This window comes from Protopterus annectens, chromosome 13.part0 (assembly GCF_019279795.1).
Source record: "Protopterus annectens isolate FY-2018-M chromosome 13.part0, PAN1.0, whole genome shotgun sequence".
Classification (NCBI taxonomy): domain Eukaryota; kingdom Metazoa; phylum Chordata; order Ceratodontiformes; family Protopteridae; genus Protopterus; species Protopterus annectens.
The window spans coordinates 1,301,314,211-1,301,333,738 of record NC_056747.1 but is presented as its reverse complement, the minus strand read 5'-3'; positions in this window follow the sequence as shown (position 1 = coordinate 1,301,333,738).

The window sequence follows — 19,528 nt, the reverse complement described above, 5'->3', positions numbered from 1 at the left end:
TCTGTCTTTACTCTGTTTATATGTATGTCAGTGTCTAAACAGCTATATGACATGGCATATACAACTGTAATAGTACACAGATAAATCTTTCCCATGTATGTAAACCTGTGTGTGGTGTTATATACTTTGATCTCTCTGTGGGTATATGCTGCAGGCAACAACTGTCATTTGTATGGGTGGCTCATGCAGTGTCCAGTTGGTTAAGTGGCAAGTGTAGGCATAGTGGCTGTTCCGTTATTGTGTGCACCTTCTACATATGTATCTTTCTATACATATCTCTGTGTGTGTATGTGTAGTTACATATATATATATATATATATATATATATATATATATATATATATATATATATATATGTGTCTGTGTTGGGAATGTTGATTGCTTCCACATTATACATTCCATATGGTAGCCAGACTGTACTGCATGATATGTTACTGACACCAGCCTGACATCATACAGGTGGGATGAAGTACTGTTAACATCTTGTGCCCATGTTGTGTCAGATCCTGGTTATGGGATCTGTAACAGTTGGTACTGTATTGCAGGGCAGACATGTTTGGCTGTGGGGGGGATATCTATACTTACAAGACTTATGTTGTTTGGGCCCCCTCAACCCCATTTGGGTGCATGTGGACATATATGTTTATGTTATGTTCCCTTTTATAGCTATAGATGTATGTCTGTATATACCTATATAGATATATATTTATGCTTACACACACACACACACACACACACACACACACACATATATATATATATATATATATATATATATATATATGTATACATACATATAGATGTAGACATATATATCTATGGATATATGCATATGTATGCATATATGTTTATATATATATATATATATATATATATATATATATATATATATATATGTAAATATATATTTCTGTATATATATATATATATATATATATATATGTATATATATATATATATATATATATATATATATATATATATATATATATATATATCCATATCTACATATATAGATATGTTATATCTATATATATATATATATATATATATATATATATATACACACACACACACACACACACACACACACACACACACACACACACACACACATGCATCTACATGTTGAAATACATTTCCTGTAGTGTTGAATGACTGGTCTGGATGATATGTTTGTGAAAACATCAGGGTTATGTGAATCTGACATGGCTTAGTGGTAAATCACCTTGGTTATGGTGTGCAGGGCCCTGGGTTTGAGCATTACAAAGGCTGTTTTGTTTGTTGCTGGGCAGAAAAAGGGCCTTTGGATACAGAGTGATTAAGGCACTTTTAAGCAGTTGTAAGCAGGTTTACACAGATTTGCGCGGCGGTAAGCACGCTAACTTCCAGTTACAGTTTCTTATACTCAGTCAGCTTCTAAATTTCTTACCCTGTGTAGGCGTTGCTTACCCCCATGCAAACAAGCTTAAACCTGCTTACTGCTGCTTAAAAGTGCTTACTCCTGCTTACCCCTTGCTAATTTCTTTAAAAGAAAAGAAAAAAGAGTTGATAGGAAAGTGGTGAAAAAGGGACACAAAGAGGGAAAGACAGTGGAGAAACTAGCTAGGGATGTGCAGGAGGGTATAGGGAAGGTCCATAGCTGCCTATTTCTTCTACAGCAACAGCTGTGCATATACACTGAATTTGAGGGTAGATTTAGACACTCAAACCCCTGAGACAGGGGTGAGGATAACAATAATATGTTGTGATGCCAGTTAGATCAGATTACATGTGTCCAGTGGACGCATGTGTGAAATGGACAGCTATGTAAGGGGCGACATTTTGTTTGGGGAACAGATTGTCCTTTTCTTTTTTAGATGAGAGTGGGATGTTGGGGAGGGATTGTAGGTATAATTGGGGAGGTAGGTTGGGTAGGTTTACAGACAAGACAAACAAGATGCATACTGGGGCAGTATATGACACATGTGGGGGTATACACCTTGATGGGGAGGGGTGTTAGGAAACTGAAAGCCCTTGAGCCCCCTAGTGGAAACAGTGGGAATGAGATCCCCACCCATGGGAAGTCACCACTGCACCTTCACAGCCCCGAAGGTGGCTGTACTGGGGGCCGAGTCAGAGAGCCAGGCCGACCTTCTAGTAATGACACTCAGCCTTCGAGCTGGCGTAGAAGATCTCCAAACTGCTGATTAAGCTCTCTACACACCACAACGCAGACCTGGCGATGGGTGACAGCTTTCTGTCTGTACCCGCTCCCGGGGGGGGGGCGAGCCCCATCCCCTGAGGTGGTTCCACCAGCAGGTGGTGCAGGACCAATGGACGAGGAGGTCCTGGGTTGGGCCCCAGATGTGCTGGTGCCTGGTGCCATGGCCAGCTGAGGTGGGACAGGTGGGTCTGCTGGAACCTGCATTCCCATATGTGCTATGGTGTTTATGGTGTATCAACATATGTGGGTTAGTAATAGTCAAAACATTCCAGGATTAGGTATAACAGCATGCATAGATATTCCCATTAACACAGACACCAGATATGGAACAGTTGCGTAGCAAACAGATCACATGCATATATGGGACCACAGTGGTAATAATAACAGCATGCAGGTACATTGATGGCACCTTGCCACCAGTGTTGGGGTTTTTCAACATAGCACATGCATAGAAACAGATTTAAATAATTATCAACCAATAGGACATATGTCCCAACATAACAGTGGAGTCATCACATACCAGTTGAGGTAGGTATTTAGTGTATTGTTGGAGATATGGTGGGAGTAGAGAAAGATGTCAATTAACAACTAGTATTTTCCTGTAGTTTGCATTACTTTCCTAGTCAGTGCTGTTATCTGTACCTTACAAGCATTACTACACTACCCTATTGCCTTAGTTTGGACAGTGATATGGCTGTCGACATCTTTATACATGTACTGGTTTTACCTGCAGTATACACCTCTTACCTGGTATACCTGTGGAGTAATTGTTTGTTAACACTAACTAACTGTTTCTACACATGCTCCCAGGTTCAAGGTTGATGTTATGCACATACCTGTCCATCTATTTTTGCACAGACTCTGGCCATGTCTTGACCACACGCAGGTGGGCTGGGACATATGTAGACTGTTGCCTTCTTCAACCTTTAGTGATGTACAACACTCTTATACAGGATTTCCTACACGGTTATATTATGTAGCACAGTGTGGGTGACAGTGATCAGTGATACCTTATTATTCAGAGCAACTGCAACACTCGCAGTTCTATACAATACCAGAGCAAACAATACCAGTACAGGGTATCAAGCTTTTATTTCTCGGCACAGTGTTTGTATCCGACGTACCTGAGGGAGCAGTGTTTGTTAGCACTACCTGCATGTTGCCACACAAAGTACAAGATTTCATATTAGTATTATACACATACATCTCACTCTGTTACTGTACACACTCTGGTCACAGCTTGACAGCATGAGGGTGTCAATAGGACATGCTTGGCTTATTACTCTCATAACAGTTTGAGGAGTTGCTAGAGTGACAGGTTTGTTCTTATAGATGTGTGACAATCAGTTGTATTTCTTGTTTGCTGCCTATATGTCTGGGATCATCCCACTGATTTCCCAGGGGATGGAGTGACAGGCAGCAGATATGGGCCAATTTACTGGACATTCTGGACATATCTGTACAGTTGTGTTATATGATTCTGTATGCAGACTACTACCATTCCCAGGATTCGAACCATGGCTGTGTGTGTGCTAAAAATACAACAGTTCACGTCTCAGTTGCGTGTGCTATTCGGATTTTGTTATTTGTCTTTTCACTGTTTTCTATCTATGTCTCTCTCAGTTGTACTAAATGACTCTCTCAGTTGTACTAAATGACCTCTGGGGATTACACCAGTCATATACAGACATTCTTACACACTCTATTTATGTTGCACAGTGTGGGTAACAGTGTTTAATACAACAGTACTATTAAGTGATTGCAAATCTACATTACCATATGATACTGGAGTACAAACATGCAGTCCAACAGTTAGACCTTTTTTGTCAGGCTGTTATGCTTTTATTTACATACAAACTATTTGAGACTCTTCCTGCCATATTCTCCGGTGTATGCAGTACTTGCCTTAAACAATACAGGCTTTCTACAGGCAACTGACTTACTAATGCAGTTAGATTTATTTCCTATGACAATACATGCAAGAGTATTACTAACCTGCCTCGCATCGCAACCTCTCCAAGCAACAGCCATGGGCCTCCTGGTTCACGGCCCGCTCACTTGCCACTGTGAAGGACATAAGTGGAATATTTAGCCATACCTATCCATAATATACATGAGCTGGCAATTATTAAACAGGTAGTGGAGTGATATTTACACACAGCTGGGACTTCCCCTGTCCTCCTAGCCTCTTGGATCTACTGATCCAAGAGATCCCCCTTATGCCGCTTCAGGTTGCCATAGTGATGCCTGACCTGCTCACCAGTTCAGGGTATGCCGGTGGCACTGGTGAGGTCATGGGCAAGATGGCCCCAGGCTTCTGCCTTATATTGGGAACCCTGGTACTGGCCTGCAGCAGTCTCTGCTCATGGTCTTTGACAAGGAGTCCTGCCATGACTCTGGACTCCTGGATGCCCCAGTGCTGTACCCAAAAGCACACTCCCTCTCCTTTTTCTGACATGGTGCCTGCAAGGGAAGGCTACAACCAGTTATGAGATGTATTCCCACCTGTTGGGTTTATATAGGGCCGAATTCTCACACTTTGCCATGATTGGACGGTTTTGAAAAGGCTAAGCTATGGGCAAACCTGCTTACCTAAGGTTGGCATTGTTTAAAGGGGTATACCACTGGGCAAATTAAGTTAGCTGGCCTACACATTGCTTACACCAACTAAGCTGGCCTGTGCAATGCTTAGCATTGCTTAATATTTAATTTACATTATATTTTCTTTTTGGCGTTGATTTATTATTCATTACATTTTATATATATATCTGGTGTCCATGATTCATGTGTATGTACACTGTATGGGGTCCTTGTGTTTAATTGAAGACTTCAACACTCTGTTACGATTACACCTCACATATGGGCTTACTGCTGTACTCCAGTTCACATATTTATGTTATGTCGTGGGTTATAGAACATTTGACTGTATACTGATTTCTTTTACATGTTCAGTTTGATTTTCCCATAGTGAGGATTTGTTTGGTGATACCTCCATGCTATGTACTGCTGTGATGGCTTAGTGGTAAATCACTTTGGCTATGGTGTGCAGGGTCCTAGGCTCAAGCCTTGCTGAGGCTGTTTATTTTGTTGCTTGCCAGAATAAGGGCTGTTGGATACAGAGTGATTAAGGCACTTTTAAGCACTTGTAAGCGGGTTTGCATGGGTTTGCACGAGGGTAAGCACTACTAACCTTGGGTTAAATATGTTTACAGAGAGTTACATTATTGCTTAACCTGTGTGTGCATTGTTTACCCCCATGCAAATGGGCTTAAACCCGCTTACTAGTGCTTACATATGCTTACGCTTACTACTGCTTAATAGTGCTTACTCTTGCTTACTAATGCTTCCTCCCGCTTATCGCTGTACTAATTTAGACAGTAATGTCTAGTGGTTCGTGGGAAGGTGGGGGATTTGGAAGCTGTATGGAGTTATCATTCATTGCACATTTTGCCTTCCATTTGTATCTCTGATTCCTGCGTACATATGCTGTATGGGGCATATGTGTTTATCTGTGGAATTTGCAACATTATGACACTGACACCTCACATCTGCATTTAATGCAGTACTCCATTTCAGAAATATATGTTATCTAGCAGGTTATACAACTAAAAATATTGGTCATAACGTGATTTGACATGGAAAATGGAATGTGCTGCAGTGGGACTCAAACCAAGAATGACTGCTCGTAAGGCAAATGCTCTGCCCACTACACTATTGCTATACTGTTTCATATGCATAAATCTTCCTTTTTATCCTCTTCTGCCATTTAAGCTGCATTAACCGTAGCTAATCGATGGGCAAACCCACACACCTACGGTTAGATTTAATATGTTTCTTAAAATAAGAATTAGGATCTTTATATTGTTTGTGTTTACTATTGCTCTTGTACACTTGGGGAGATGTTGCTGGGGGATATGCAGATACCTATGAGCTGTCTCGCTCATTCTTTTGGGCTTTCAGATGTTCTTCATTGCAGGGGCATGTATATTCTGAGAGTTCTGCTCTCAGATATGCCCCCTGCACTCTAAAATGCTTTGTGTAAGATTAGGAGCACAGGCAGTGCACCTTCATTAATATGCATGGCGCGCTGCCATCCTGCTCCTAAATGGCCGCTTCCATGCAGGACTAAGGTACTCCTGCATGGAAGATTAGTAAATCTGGCGGTATATCTATCAAAAGTGTCTGGTGTGGTTGGTCCCCCAACCCTGTAAGTACTCATTGTATCAAAGAAATAATAGTAGTATTAACAATAATGCAACTATTTTACATTGTAGTACATAATGCTAATTATATTATATTATTGATAATAATAGTAGTATTAACAATAATGCAACTATTTTACATTGTAGTACATAATGCTAATTATATTATATTATTGATAATAATAGTAGTATTAACAATAATGCAACTATTTTACATTGTAGTACATAATGCTAATTATATTATATTATTGATAATAATAGTAGTATTAACAATAATGCAACTATTTTACATTGTAGTACATAATGCTAATTATATTATATTATTGATAATAATAGTAGTATTAACAATAATGCAACTATTTTACATTGTAGTACATAATGCTAATTATATTATATTATTGATAATAATAGTAGTATTAACAATAATGCAACTATTTTACATTGTAGTACATAATGCTAATTATATTATATTATTGATAATAATAGTAGTATTAACAATAATGCAACTATTTTACATTGTAGTACATAATGCTAATTATATTATATTATTGATAATAATAGTAGTATTAACAATAATGCAACTATTTTACATTGTAGTACATAATGCTAATTATATTATATTATTGATAATAATAGTAGTATTAACAATAATGCAACTATTTTACATTGTAGTACATAATGCTAATTATATTATATTATTGATAATAATAGTAGTATTAACAATAATGCAACTATTTTACATTGTAGTACATAATGCTAATTATATTATATTATTGATAATAATAGTAGTATTAACAATAATGCAACTATTTTACATTGTAGTACATAATGCTAATTATATTATATTATTGATAATAATAGTAGTATTAACAATAATGCAACTATTTTACATTGTAGTACATAATGCTAATTATATTATATTATTGATAATAATAGTAGTATTAACAATAATGCAACTATTTTACATTGTAGTACATAATGGTAATTATATTATATTATTGATAATAATAGTAGTATTAACAATAATGCAACTATTTTACATTGTAGTACATAATGGTAATTATAGTATATTATTGATAATAATAGTAGTATTAACAATAATGCAACTATTTTACATTGTAGTACATAATGCTAATTATAGTATATTATTGATAATAATAGTAGTATTAACAATAATGCAACTATTTTACATTGTAGTACATAATGCTAATTATATTATATTATTGATAATAATAGTAGTATTAACAATAATGCAACTATTTTACATTGTAGTACATAATGCTAATTATATTATATTATTGATAATAATAGTAGTATTAACAATAATGCAACTATTTTACATTGTAGTACATAATGCTAATTATAGTATATTATTGATAATAATAGTAGTATTAACAATAATGCAACTATTTTACATTGTAGTACATAATGCTAATTATAGTATATTATTGATAATAATAGTAGTATTAACAATAATGCAACTATTTTACATTGTAGTACATAATGCTAATTATAGTATATTATTGATAATAATAGTAGTATTAACAATAATGCAACTATTTTACATTGTAGTACATAATGCTAATTATATTATATTATTGATAATAATAGTAGTATTAACAATAATGCAACTATTTTACATTGTAGTACATAATGCTAATTATAGTATATTATTGATAATAATAGTAGTATTAACAATAATGCAACTATTTTACATTGTAGTACATAATGCTAATTATAGTATATTATTGATAATAATAGTAGTATTAACAATAATGCAACTATTTTACATTGTAGTACATAATGCTAATTATAGTATATTATTGATAATAATAGTAGTATTAACAATAATGCAACTATTTTACATTGTAGTACATAATGCTAATTATAGTATATTATTGATAATAATAGTAGTATTAACAATAATGCAACTATTTTACATTGTAGTACATAATGCTAATTATAGTATATTATTGATAATAATAGTAGTATTAACAATAATGCAACTATTTTACATTGTAGTACATAATGCTAATTATATTATATTATTGATAATAATAGTAGTAGTTAGTTCTACAACATAATTAAAAAAATTGCATTTGCTACTTATTTTTTCCTTTTTCCCCCTTTTTTCTACCTCTACAGATCCAGAAAAGCTTGGGGCACTTACACTGCAGTTGTCTTCTTCAGTCAGGCAAAATCCCCCCACAGGTCGTCACAGGTCTGCTTTTTAGGGTATGAATGGAGAAAGGAAAGGTGTCTCTCCCGCTATGAGCAGCCAACACAAAGAACAAGCCCAGCTACTAGCAGTGCTAGAGGCCACTGTCCACAGGGCAATGGAGAGGCCGTAGAGTCCTTAACAAAGTGTCCTGTAGCAGGTGTGAGACTTGGTAACCCAGCAGAATTTCCATAAGTCCTTCTTCATCACCATCTGTGCATCCGCTATTTGTCTTCCTTTTTGTTTATGAACCCAGCCTATTGCATGACCATCTACCTCTGTCTATTTGCGTTATGTCAATATCCTTGTCTATCATTCCTTTCCTTACTGTCGTTCCCCATCTTCCTTTACATATTTGAGGAAAACACAAAAAAGGTCCTCTCCCACCTGCTCCACAACAGCCCTCTTATATCATCCTACTGTGTTTCTCTTGTCTGATGTCTGCCATTTTTCTGACTTTCCTACCCACTCCTCTCCAAACATATCCAAGCAGTAAACTGGTGTCTATATCAATGGACATCTGCAGAATCAGTCATCTGGTAAAGTGGCTTTAAACTGCTATCCAGTTGCACCAAACTCAGCAACGAGAATGTTCTTACCATCTTGTCTTGTGATAATAGCACACAGATGTTCTTACTGGAGAAGTACAGAAACTTGTAACGATACTTCAGAAATATACATTGATAGGTTGCAGTTACAAATAAATGCAAAACATGCACATCTAGGCAGGTTACTCCCACATAATTGTTAACTATATTTACACACTTCCATCTTTGCACTGTTCACCTGGGTGGTTCTTCACTTACCTCTCATATGTGAAAACATGCACTTCTTGTTCACACTGACTGCATTTGCATACAGGTGAAACAGACCTTTTCACACATTTGTCCTGCACATTTTTGTAGTACATCACTAAGAATACATTCCTATACCTTGCTCTTCATGTTCATAGGGTCATAGGTAAGTACTAGGAGAACTGTTTTTGTCGGCCATTTTAAGCCTAGACAATTCCCTTTTTGTGCTCAGATTAACCTGGCCCATTTGGTTAGATAGTAGCCTTACCCATCCCATGGTTGATAATTATATATTACCCTTAATAAGAATAATTGGGATCACACCACTGATAACTTGAGGAGACCCATGCATGAGATAAACATTTAGGAGCTGCATCTGTCCATTAGTAGTACAGAGGGCAGTCCTGGGGTAAATATTCTGTTTTGCATCCATAGATCTAAGTTGCACTTGAATACAGACAGGCAGCAGTAGCCTCTGTGAGATGTATCTATATCAGGAAACCTATAAATAACGGAGTACATTTATGAATTCTCTAAACTCCGTATTCTGCCCCTTCACTAGACTGAGCCCTGGAGATGGATTCTCTGACCCTTCCCAATTATTCTCCTCCACCTGTTTCAAAAGAATTAAGAAAAAACAAGACAATGCAAAACTCATTGACAAAACACCTGTGAATGCTCTCTTAGTGACAGATGAATTATAACCCTGGCTCATTTCCCTCTGCAAGGAATACATACTTAAGCCTCTTCAGCACCTCTTCAATCTTTTTGTAATGCTTATTCTGTGAAAATAACCAATAGTAAAATCCTCCTTTAAAGTTTCAGAACCAGATTCTGCAAATGATTTCAGATAAATACCCATACTATCTACTTTAAGTTAAATCCTCAAAGAAAGTACATCTGTGTAAAATCTTACCATAACAGTAGATGTCCTTGCCTTCACCACTGCAGTATTCATTAAGTATGGGATTCTCTGCTGTGGAAGCCTGACGTCCAGCCAGTCTACCAAAGCCTACCATTGATTTAAGGTACGCTGAACATCACCCAAATGCTTCTTTTGTAGTATAGGGTATAAAGGTGACATTCAGGTGTATCATTTTCAGAACTGATTTCCCCAGTAGGAACACCATTCCAAGGAAAGCCAAAGAGAACCCGCACATCCAGAAAGGAATAAGACTAGGGGTGGAGGGAGGGAGGGAGTGAATACTGCAGTGGTAAAGGCAAGGACATCTACTGTTATGGTAAGATTTTACACAACTTACTATGTCCTTACATTCAGTGCTGCAATATTCATCATGTATGGGAGAGCGGCAAACTCAGGAAGAAACTTGGGAGGAGGAAGCAGCAGTAGAGCCTCTAAGAAGTCATCAGCAAAACCAGTTCTAGCTCTGGAGATACCATCCAACTTGTAGTGTTCAGTAAAAGATTGCACAGAAGTCCAGGTAGCTGCTTCAAGAATAGAATTGGTGTCTAAGCCCTTGAAAAAAGCACCATGAGAAGCCACAGCTCTAGTAGAATGAGCCTTTACAGAAGAAGGAAGGCTGTTGCCATGAAAAGTGTAACAAAAAGAAATAGCCGTAGAAATCCAAGTAGAAATACTTTGCTTGGAAACAGCTAATCCTAAAGACCTAGGATGAAAGGAAACAAGCAACAACCGATCAGATTGTCTGATATCTTTAGTCTTATCAAAATAAAATCTGACAACATCCAAAGTATGCAACACCCTCTCACTGTCAGATTGTGGAGAGCAGAAAAAAGCAGAGAAATTAATAGACTAATTAAGTGACAACTCATTAACCACCTTATACATAAAAGAAGGATTAGTATGCAAGGACACCCTGTCTTCGTGAAATATCAAAACGGGGACAAGCCAAAAGATGTGAAACTCAGACACCCGTATGTCAGAAGTAAGAGCTAACAAAAGAACTGCCTTCCAAGAACAATGTTACAAGGAAGCTGAAATAGCAAGCTCAAAAGGAGCCTGAGTTAATTTCTCCAGAACAAAATTAAGATCCTAGGGTGGAGGAACAGGCTTCCTGGGAGGTCTAATATTAAGGACACCTTTAAGAAATTGTATAGCCTCAAATCTAGAAGCTAATGGGAGAGTTAAAGGCAGACAAGCAGAAAGAGTTGATAAGTGGGCCTTAATAGAAGAATAGGCCAAACCAGTATTGAGTAACTCACATAAATAAGAGGCAACCAAAGGAACATCCACAGTAAGTGGGTCTAGGGTACAAGAGAGACACCAAATAGAAAACCTCTTCCATTTAGATACATAGGAATTTTTAGTAGTAAGTTTCCTGGCCTCCTGCAGGACCTGCAGCACGTCCTCAGAAAAAAAAAGGTGTCTACGAGGAATTGAAACCCTATCACGCACAGTGTCCGTTGAAGCATGGACAGGTGGGGATGGATGAGAGATCCCATGTCTTGGGTGAGTAGATCCACCCTGTGAGGTAACTTGTGATGACTGGCCTTGGCTAGATGCAGATGTAGAGGGAACCAGTGTTGTCACGGCCAAAAGGGAGTCACCAACAAGATTTTGGAAGCATCCTGCTGAATCTTGAACAGGACTCTCTGAAGGAGATGAAGGGGAAGGAATGCATAAAGAAATGCCCCCTTCCAAGAAAATGAGAAGGCGTTCACCTTCCATACCAGGGGACCTGGGACTCTGGTACAAAACAGAGGAAGCTGATTGTTCAGAGGGGAGGCAAAGAGATTCTACTTGAGGAGTAGCCCAGTGGTGAACAATGTCCAGAAACACATCCCTGTGAAGCATCCATTAGTGGGATTGAGTTAAGGACCTGCTCAGAGTGTCTGCCACAGGGTTCTGATCTGAAGGGATATAAATTGTCCGAAGAGTCACTTGATACTTGATAGCCAGATCCCATACTGGAAATGCCAGCTGGCAAATAAGGAAAGATCTTATTCCCCCCTGTTTGTTGATATACCACATAGCTGTGGTATTGTCTGTGAACACCTTGAGAGGCTCTGGAGAGAAAATAGGATGAAAGGCCTGAAGAGCCAGCATAAGAGCTCTCATCTCTTTGACAACCTTCTGCTGACAAGGTGATCACACTCCCTGAACCCTCAGGGAGTCAAACATTGCTGCTCATTCCACATTTGAAGCATCTGTGAACAGATCATGAGAGGGAAGAAGAGGTTAAAAAGGGAGCCCTTCTTGAGACATGGGAGAAGAGGAACTGTAAAGTCTGGAGGACACGCATGTTGAAGCTACACAGACTTCAGAAACCACTGCAACTTTTCATGTAGAGTCTGGCCAGAGGGAGCAACAGAATGGTGGGAGCCATGAAACCCAGAGCTCTCAGAAACTCCCTGGCTGTAATGGAGGCCAGGGGAAGAAGATACTGAAAGTAAGAAATGAGAGTTAAGGCCTTTGAAGGAGGCAGGGATGCCAGCATTGGCACTGTCTGAATCCTGCAACCGGAAAGACATGATCCTGAGAAGGAGTCAAAGAAGACTTTTAAAAGTTTATCGTGAATCCCATGTTCTGAGGAACAGAAATGGAAAAACAAAGATTTTGTAAAAGGATCTCCGGAGAGGATCCCTGAATCAGCAGGTCATCTAAGCAAGAAAATATTTGGATCCCTTGAAGCCTACAAAAAGCAATCACATGAGCGAGGCGTTTGGTGAACACCCTTGGGGCAGTAGAAAGGCCGAATGGCAAAGCACAGAACTGAAAATGCCAGGAAGAAACAGGGAAACATGAAAACTTCCTGAAAAGAGGATGTATTGGAATATGGAGATAAGCATCCTTGAGGTCCAGAGACACCAGAAAGGCCTGAGGAAGCAAGAAAGGAAAAAGGGACTGAAGGGACAACATCCAAAAGGAAGACACCTTCAGAAAGGTGTTCAGATGGGAGAGAAGGACAACATCTAAAAGGAAGACACCTTCAGAAAGGTGTTCAGATGGGAGAGAAGGACAACATCCGAAAGGAAGGCACCTTCAGAAAGGTGTTCAGATGGGAGAGAAGGACAACATCCGAAAGGAAGGTACCTTCAGAAAGGTGTTCAGATGGGAGAGAAGGACAACATCCGAAAGGAAGACACCTTCAGGACAACATCCAAAAGGAAGGCACCTTCAGAAAGGTGTTCAGATGGGAGAGAAGGACAACATCCCAAAGGAAGGCACCTTCAGAAAGGTGTTCAGATGGGAGAGAAGGACAACATCAGAAAGGAAGGCACCTTCAGAAAGGTGTTCAGATGGGAGAGAAGGACAACATCCAAAAGGAAGGCACCTTCAGAAAGGTGTTCAGATGGGAGAGAAGGACAACATCCCAAAGGAAGTCATCTTTAGAAAGGTGTTCAGATGGGAGAGAAGGACAACATCTGAAAGGAAGGCACCTTCAGAAAGGTGTTCAGATGGGAGAGAAGGACAACATCCGAAAGGCAGGCACCTGCAGAAAGGTGCTCAGATGGGAGGCACCTTCAGAAAGGTGCTCAGATGGGAGAGAAGGACACCATCCAAAAGGCAGGCACCTTCAGAAAGGTGTTCAGATGGGAAAGAAGGACAACATCCGAAAGGAAGGCACCTTCAGAAAGGTGTTCAGATGGGAGAGAAGGACAACATTCGAAAGGAAGGCACCTTCAGAAAGGTGTTCAGATGGGAGAGAAGGACAACATCCGAAAGGCAGGCACCTTCAGAAAGGTGCTCAGATGGGAGGCACCTTCAGAAAGGTGCTCAGATGGGAGAGAAGGACAACATCCGAAAGGCAGGCACCTTTAGAAAGGTGTTCAGATGGGAGAGAAGGACAACATCCCAAAGGAAGGCACCTTCAGAAAGGTGTTCAGATGGGAGAGAAGGACAATATCCCAAAGGAAGGCACCTTCAAAAAGGTGTTCAGATGGGAGAGAAGGACAACATCTGAAAGGAAGGCACCTTCAGAAAGGTGTTCAAATGGGAGATAAGGACAACATCTGAAAGGCAGGCACCTTTAGAAAGGTGTTCAGATGGGAGAGAAGGACAACATCCCAAAGGAAGGCACCTTCAGAAAGGTGTTCAGATGGGAGAGAAGGACAATATCCCAAAGGAAGGCACCTTCAGAAAGGTGTTCAGATGGGAGAGAAGGACAACATCCAAAAGGAAGGCACCTTCAGAAAGGTGTTCAGATGGGAGAGAAGGACAACATCCCAAAGGAAGGCACCTTCAGAAAGGTGTTCAGATGGGAGAGAAGGACAACATCCCAAAGGAAGGCACCTTCAGAAAGGTGTTCAAATGGGAGAGAAGAACAACATCCGAAAGGAAGGCACCTTCAGAAAGGTGTTCAGATGGGAGAGAAGGACAACATCCGAAAGGAAGGCACCTTCAGAAAGGTGTTCAGATGGGAGAGAATGACAACATCCGAAAGGAAGGCACCTTCAGAAAGGTGTTCAGATGGGAGAGAAGGACAACATCCAAAAGGAAGGCACCTTCAGAAAAGTGTTCAGATGGGAGAGAAGGACAACATCCGAAAAGAAGGCACCTTCAGAAAGGTGCTCAGATGGGAGAGGTCTAGAATAGGCCTCCAAGTACCTTCTTTTCTGGGCACTAGAAACATTCTGGAATAAAACTCCTTCTCCCTTTGGGACACAGGCACTACTTGAATAGTACCCTGAGACAAGAGATCTCAAAGGACCTCTTGGAAAAAAGGAAGTTGTTCCTGAGCAGGCTGAGGAATGCCCATAAAAGGAATATGGAATATCTATAACATGAAGTACCCCTGATGGATGATTGACAGAATCCAAGAATCCTGAGTGATCTGAAGCCAAACAGGAAGAGAAAGAGAAAGGCGAAGAGAAAGAGGAATGTGTCTGGGAACAGGTGGATAGTCAGATAGCACCTGGTTTGTCAGGAAAGGAAGGCCTCTGAAACCCTGCAGTCTGAGTGGCCTTAGCAGGAGGAGCCCTTTTACCACCCTTTTTACCTTTAGCAGGAGGGCGAGATTACCTATGAACAAAGGCTGGCTTAGAAGGGCAGTTTCTCTGAAATTTAGGCACAGGAAAAACACATATTTAAGTTCCTGTAAGGCCTTCCCCTTGTCCCGAAGAGACTTAAATAAACCAGCAGCCATTTCCCCAAACAAAAGTTTATTATCCAGAGGAGCATCCATCAACTTAGCCTTAATATCATCAGGAAAAGGTTGAAGCCTAAGCCAAGAATACCTCCTCAGTACTGAATCAAAAACAGCAGCCCTAGAAGAGGCATCTGCTGTATCATAACTGCATTTGATAGAATGTTGAATGACTTGAGAGGAAGTCCTTAGCAAGGAAAGAGCAGAATATTTACTCTCAGACTCTGTAAGATCAGAAAAAAACTGACAAACCTGAGAAAGAAGAGCCAACACATACCTAGATATATGGGTCTGATAATTAATAGCCCTAAAAGCTTGGGTAGCCAAAGTATAAACCTTCTTACCCAGTCTATCCCTGGTTCTGCTGTCCTTATCAGAAGGCAATAACTTGGGCAAAGGAAGCAATTGAGATGGCTTATCAGAGGCTGCAGACACCACAGAGGGGTCACCAGCAGGGCATTTGAATGAAAAGGTACACTTCTAGGCACCTTATAAAACTTATCAGGCTTCTTGGGAGCAGGAGACAGAGAATCAGGTGGTTTAGAGGCATAAAAAAAAAAAACATCCAGTAAAGCAGCCAAAACAGGAGGAATAGCCACAGGTTTAGGAGATTCTGTCTGCAGTAACTCATAATACCCCTTATGGATATCAGAGACCTGGGCACAATCCAACTTAAAACATTCCATCATCCTAGAGACTGTGCCCCCAAAGGAAATTTCCTCAGAAGGAGTATCTTGACTATTAAATTCCTCCTTCTGTGACCCACAGTCCAGAGGAGAAGGAATCTGAATAGAATAAGTAAGGGATTCTTCATCAGAATCCAACTCTTCCTCAGAAGTATTCAGTCCTCTGGGCCTTTTAAGTGGAGAAGAGGTCCAAAGTGGAGCAGGAACCAAAACCCCTTGAGGAGGCCTTAATGACAGTAAAGCATTAAATAACCCCTGAGTAAATGCCTGCCACTCACTTTGTGGATCCCTAGGAACAGAGGAGACATGTTTAGTTTTCTGCTTCCTTTTTAAGGGAACATCTGCCCTAGAAAACTGAGAAGGCTCTGACTCAGGATGGCGTTCGACAATTTTAATAGGAACTTCTTCCCTAAGAAGAATCTGCAGAACCCCCCTTGACCCCTTGGAAACAATCAACTTTGGTTCCCTTTCAATGTCCGAAATGGACTCATGCAAAGCCTTGTTAGATGTGCTGCCTGCCAGATCCTCACTGGCCTCCAACCCGGCCATGGCATAGAAATCCGAAAACACAGCCAGGCAAGCCTCTGGGTTTGTAACAACCACAGGAGAAACACCTGGCAGAGGCTGGACAGTAGACAATTTCGGTCTTACCTTTTTCACCTTCTTCTTCCCTGATGGCTGACCCTTGGGGCAGAAAATTCCTTCCATTGTATCTTTAGCAAGAAGCTTACTATGCTGGTTGCTAAGATTCAGTGGAAGGGAAGAAAGTTTACTACGAAGTATTTTCAGGATGAATGCCTGACAATTCAAACAAGATGTATGGCTGTGAGACACTCCTAGGCAAAAAAGGCACTTATTGTGGCAGTCTTTATGGGGAATATGTCTCCAACACTGGCATTTACCCTTCCTGGATGACATTAATCCCAAACAGCGCAAACAATTCAAGAAAAAGAACAAAACTCCAACTGGGTACTTATCTGCAATGGTGAGGATCTCAGCAAACAGGAGTAATCACTGGAATATGAAAATGTAGTAAAAATGGCAGAAAATGGAAGCAAACAGAATGACGGTTAGAAACAGTGTTTAGAATGGTGGAAAAGAAGTTCTGAGGATGGTATGCTTGAATGTCACCTTTATGTCCTATGCTATGCCAGATACATTTGGGTGATGTTCAGTGTACTTTAAGCAATGGTAGGCTTTGGTAGACTGGCCAGACCTCTAGCTTGCACGGCAGGGAATCCCATATGTGATGAATACTGTAGTGGTGAATGTAAGGACATCTAGTATTCCATCAACTACCAGAACTCAAATAGTATAGCTTCTGCTCACCCTAATAAATGACATTTTATTCATCAAGGACAAAGAAAATTTAACAAGAATAGTATCTGTCAAACTGATCAAAGCATTTGATGTAGTAGATTGACCTCTGTTAGTCAGAACTGTAATCACAGCAGGAATAATTAGTGTGATAAAATTAATTAACATACTGTAGCCAATTAGTATTATAGAGCCCCATCAACGACCCCTTTGGAACATGGAAAATACCTTAATGAGTTATAAAAGTTAGCCATTGAATGAAATACCTTTCTTATGGCTGCTTTCAATTATCTACATATAAATTGGTAAACATATACCAGCAACACCAATCATGTCCAGAATTTTCTAGACTTCATAACTGCTAATACACTTTAACAAATAGTACCCCTGTCAACTAAAGTTGTTAATCTTTTAACTTTGTTTATTTCACACATTTGTTAACTGAGTAAGCTCACTGGATAGAAGTGTATCTTTTCAGGGGTGACCTAGGTCAATTTCGGGTTAAATTGCTGTCTCTGAGACACTTAGTAGGCAAAGGGAGGTGTTAGGAATAAAACCTTGTATCCTGGGCTAAAAAAAAACAGCTTGTTAACAGTTCATTGTTTTAATACTGTGTGCTGACTGCAAATATCCTGTTGATTTTGTCCTCACTAATGTTTCCCCCAGATAAATCACTCCACTACTTACCCCTCCATTGTTAAATCTGGTCATCCTACTGTGAACTTTTCACTGAAAACTTCTTTTGCAGCTCTTAATAAGTCATCTACTTTCAGAGATTACCGAACCATCTACTCATCCCAGAATTGACACCGTCTACACTCAAGGATTACACATCTGTCCACTCATCCCAGGATGGACACTTTCTACAGTCAGGGATTACAGAATGATTCACTCTTTCCAGGATGGACACCTTCTACATTCCTGGATTACAGAACCATCCACTCATCCCAGGATGGACACCTTCTATATTCAGGGATTACAGAACTGTTCACTCATATCAGGATGGACACCTTCTATATTCAGAGATTACAGAACCATCTACTCATCCCGGATGGACACCTCCTACATTCAGGGATCACAGACCTGTCCACTCATCCTAGGATGGATGTCTTCTACATTCAGGGTTTACAGAACCATCCAGTCTTCCCAGGATGGGCACCTTCTACATTCAGGGATTACAGAGCAGTCCACTCATCCCAGGATGCACACTTTCTACATTCAGAGATTACAGAACCATCCAGTCACTCCAGGATGGACACTTTCTACATTCAGGGGTTACAGAACTATCCACTCATCCTATGATGGACACAGCCAATCATTTTTGCCTGTGATGTCATGTGGTTTGGCCACTAGATGAACTAGGTTGCCTGGGCAGTACATCTCTGAATTTTACTCCCTCTTGGATAGTTGCATTTAGGTATCTGTACTATTTGTCAACAAGGAAAACAGCATCCACAACGCATTGAAAATATGAATATTGATGCAACACTATACATTCAAAAACTAAAATAAAAGAAATCATAAAAAACAATGTTTTTTGCAGGGTTCAAGACCCACTAAACCCCCCTCACACCACCTGGTCATTACATATACTAAATCCGAGATCACACAAAATCAGGGAAACAGAATATTCCCAAATCCTGAAAAGTGTGCAGTCTCTTATGTGTCAATCATCTGTTTAGTCAACCATAAGCAGATGATTAAACAGATATCAACCAAAAACACCTTCAACCTAACCATCTGTAACCATCAGGAAGAGTAGAAGCAATGATTAATTCTTTACTGAACTTATCTTTAATGGTATAGTCTTGTAGATGACTTCTCTACCAGTTTCACCTCACCTACCCTCCCATCTCTTTCCCCACCCACCCTCACACCTCACCTCCTGAAATTAAGTTGGACCAAGTCCTTTTGACACTTTCCAGATTTAAAAACACTACTTCCATGGTTCCTGACAGTATCCCTGGATGTCTGTTGAGAAACATAAGATCCCACCTACCAAAACCTTTCCATGAAATCTACAGCCTGAATCTGAGG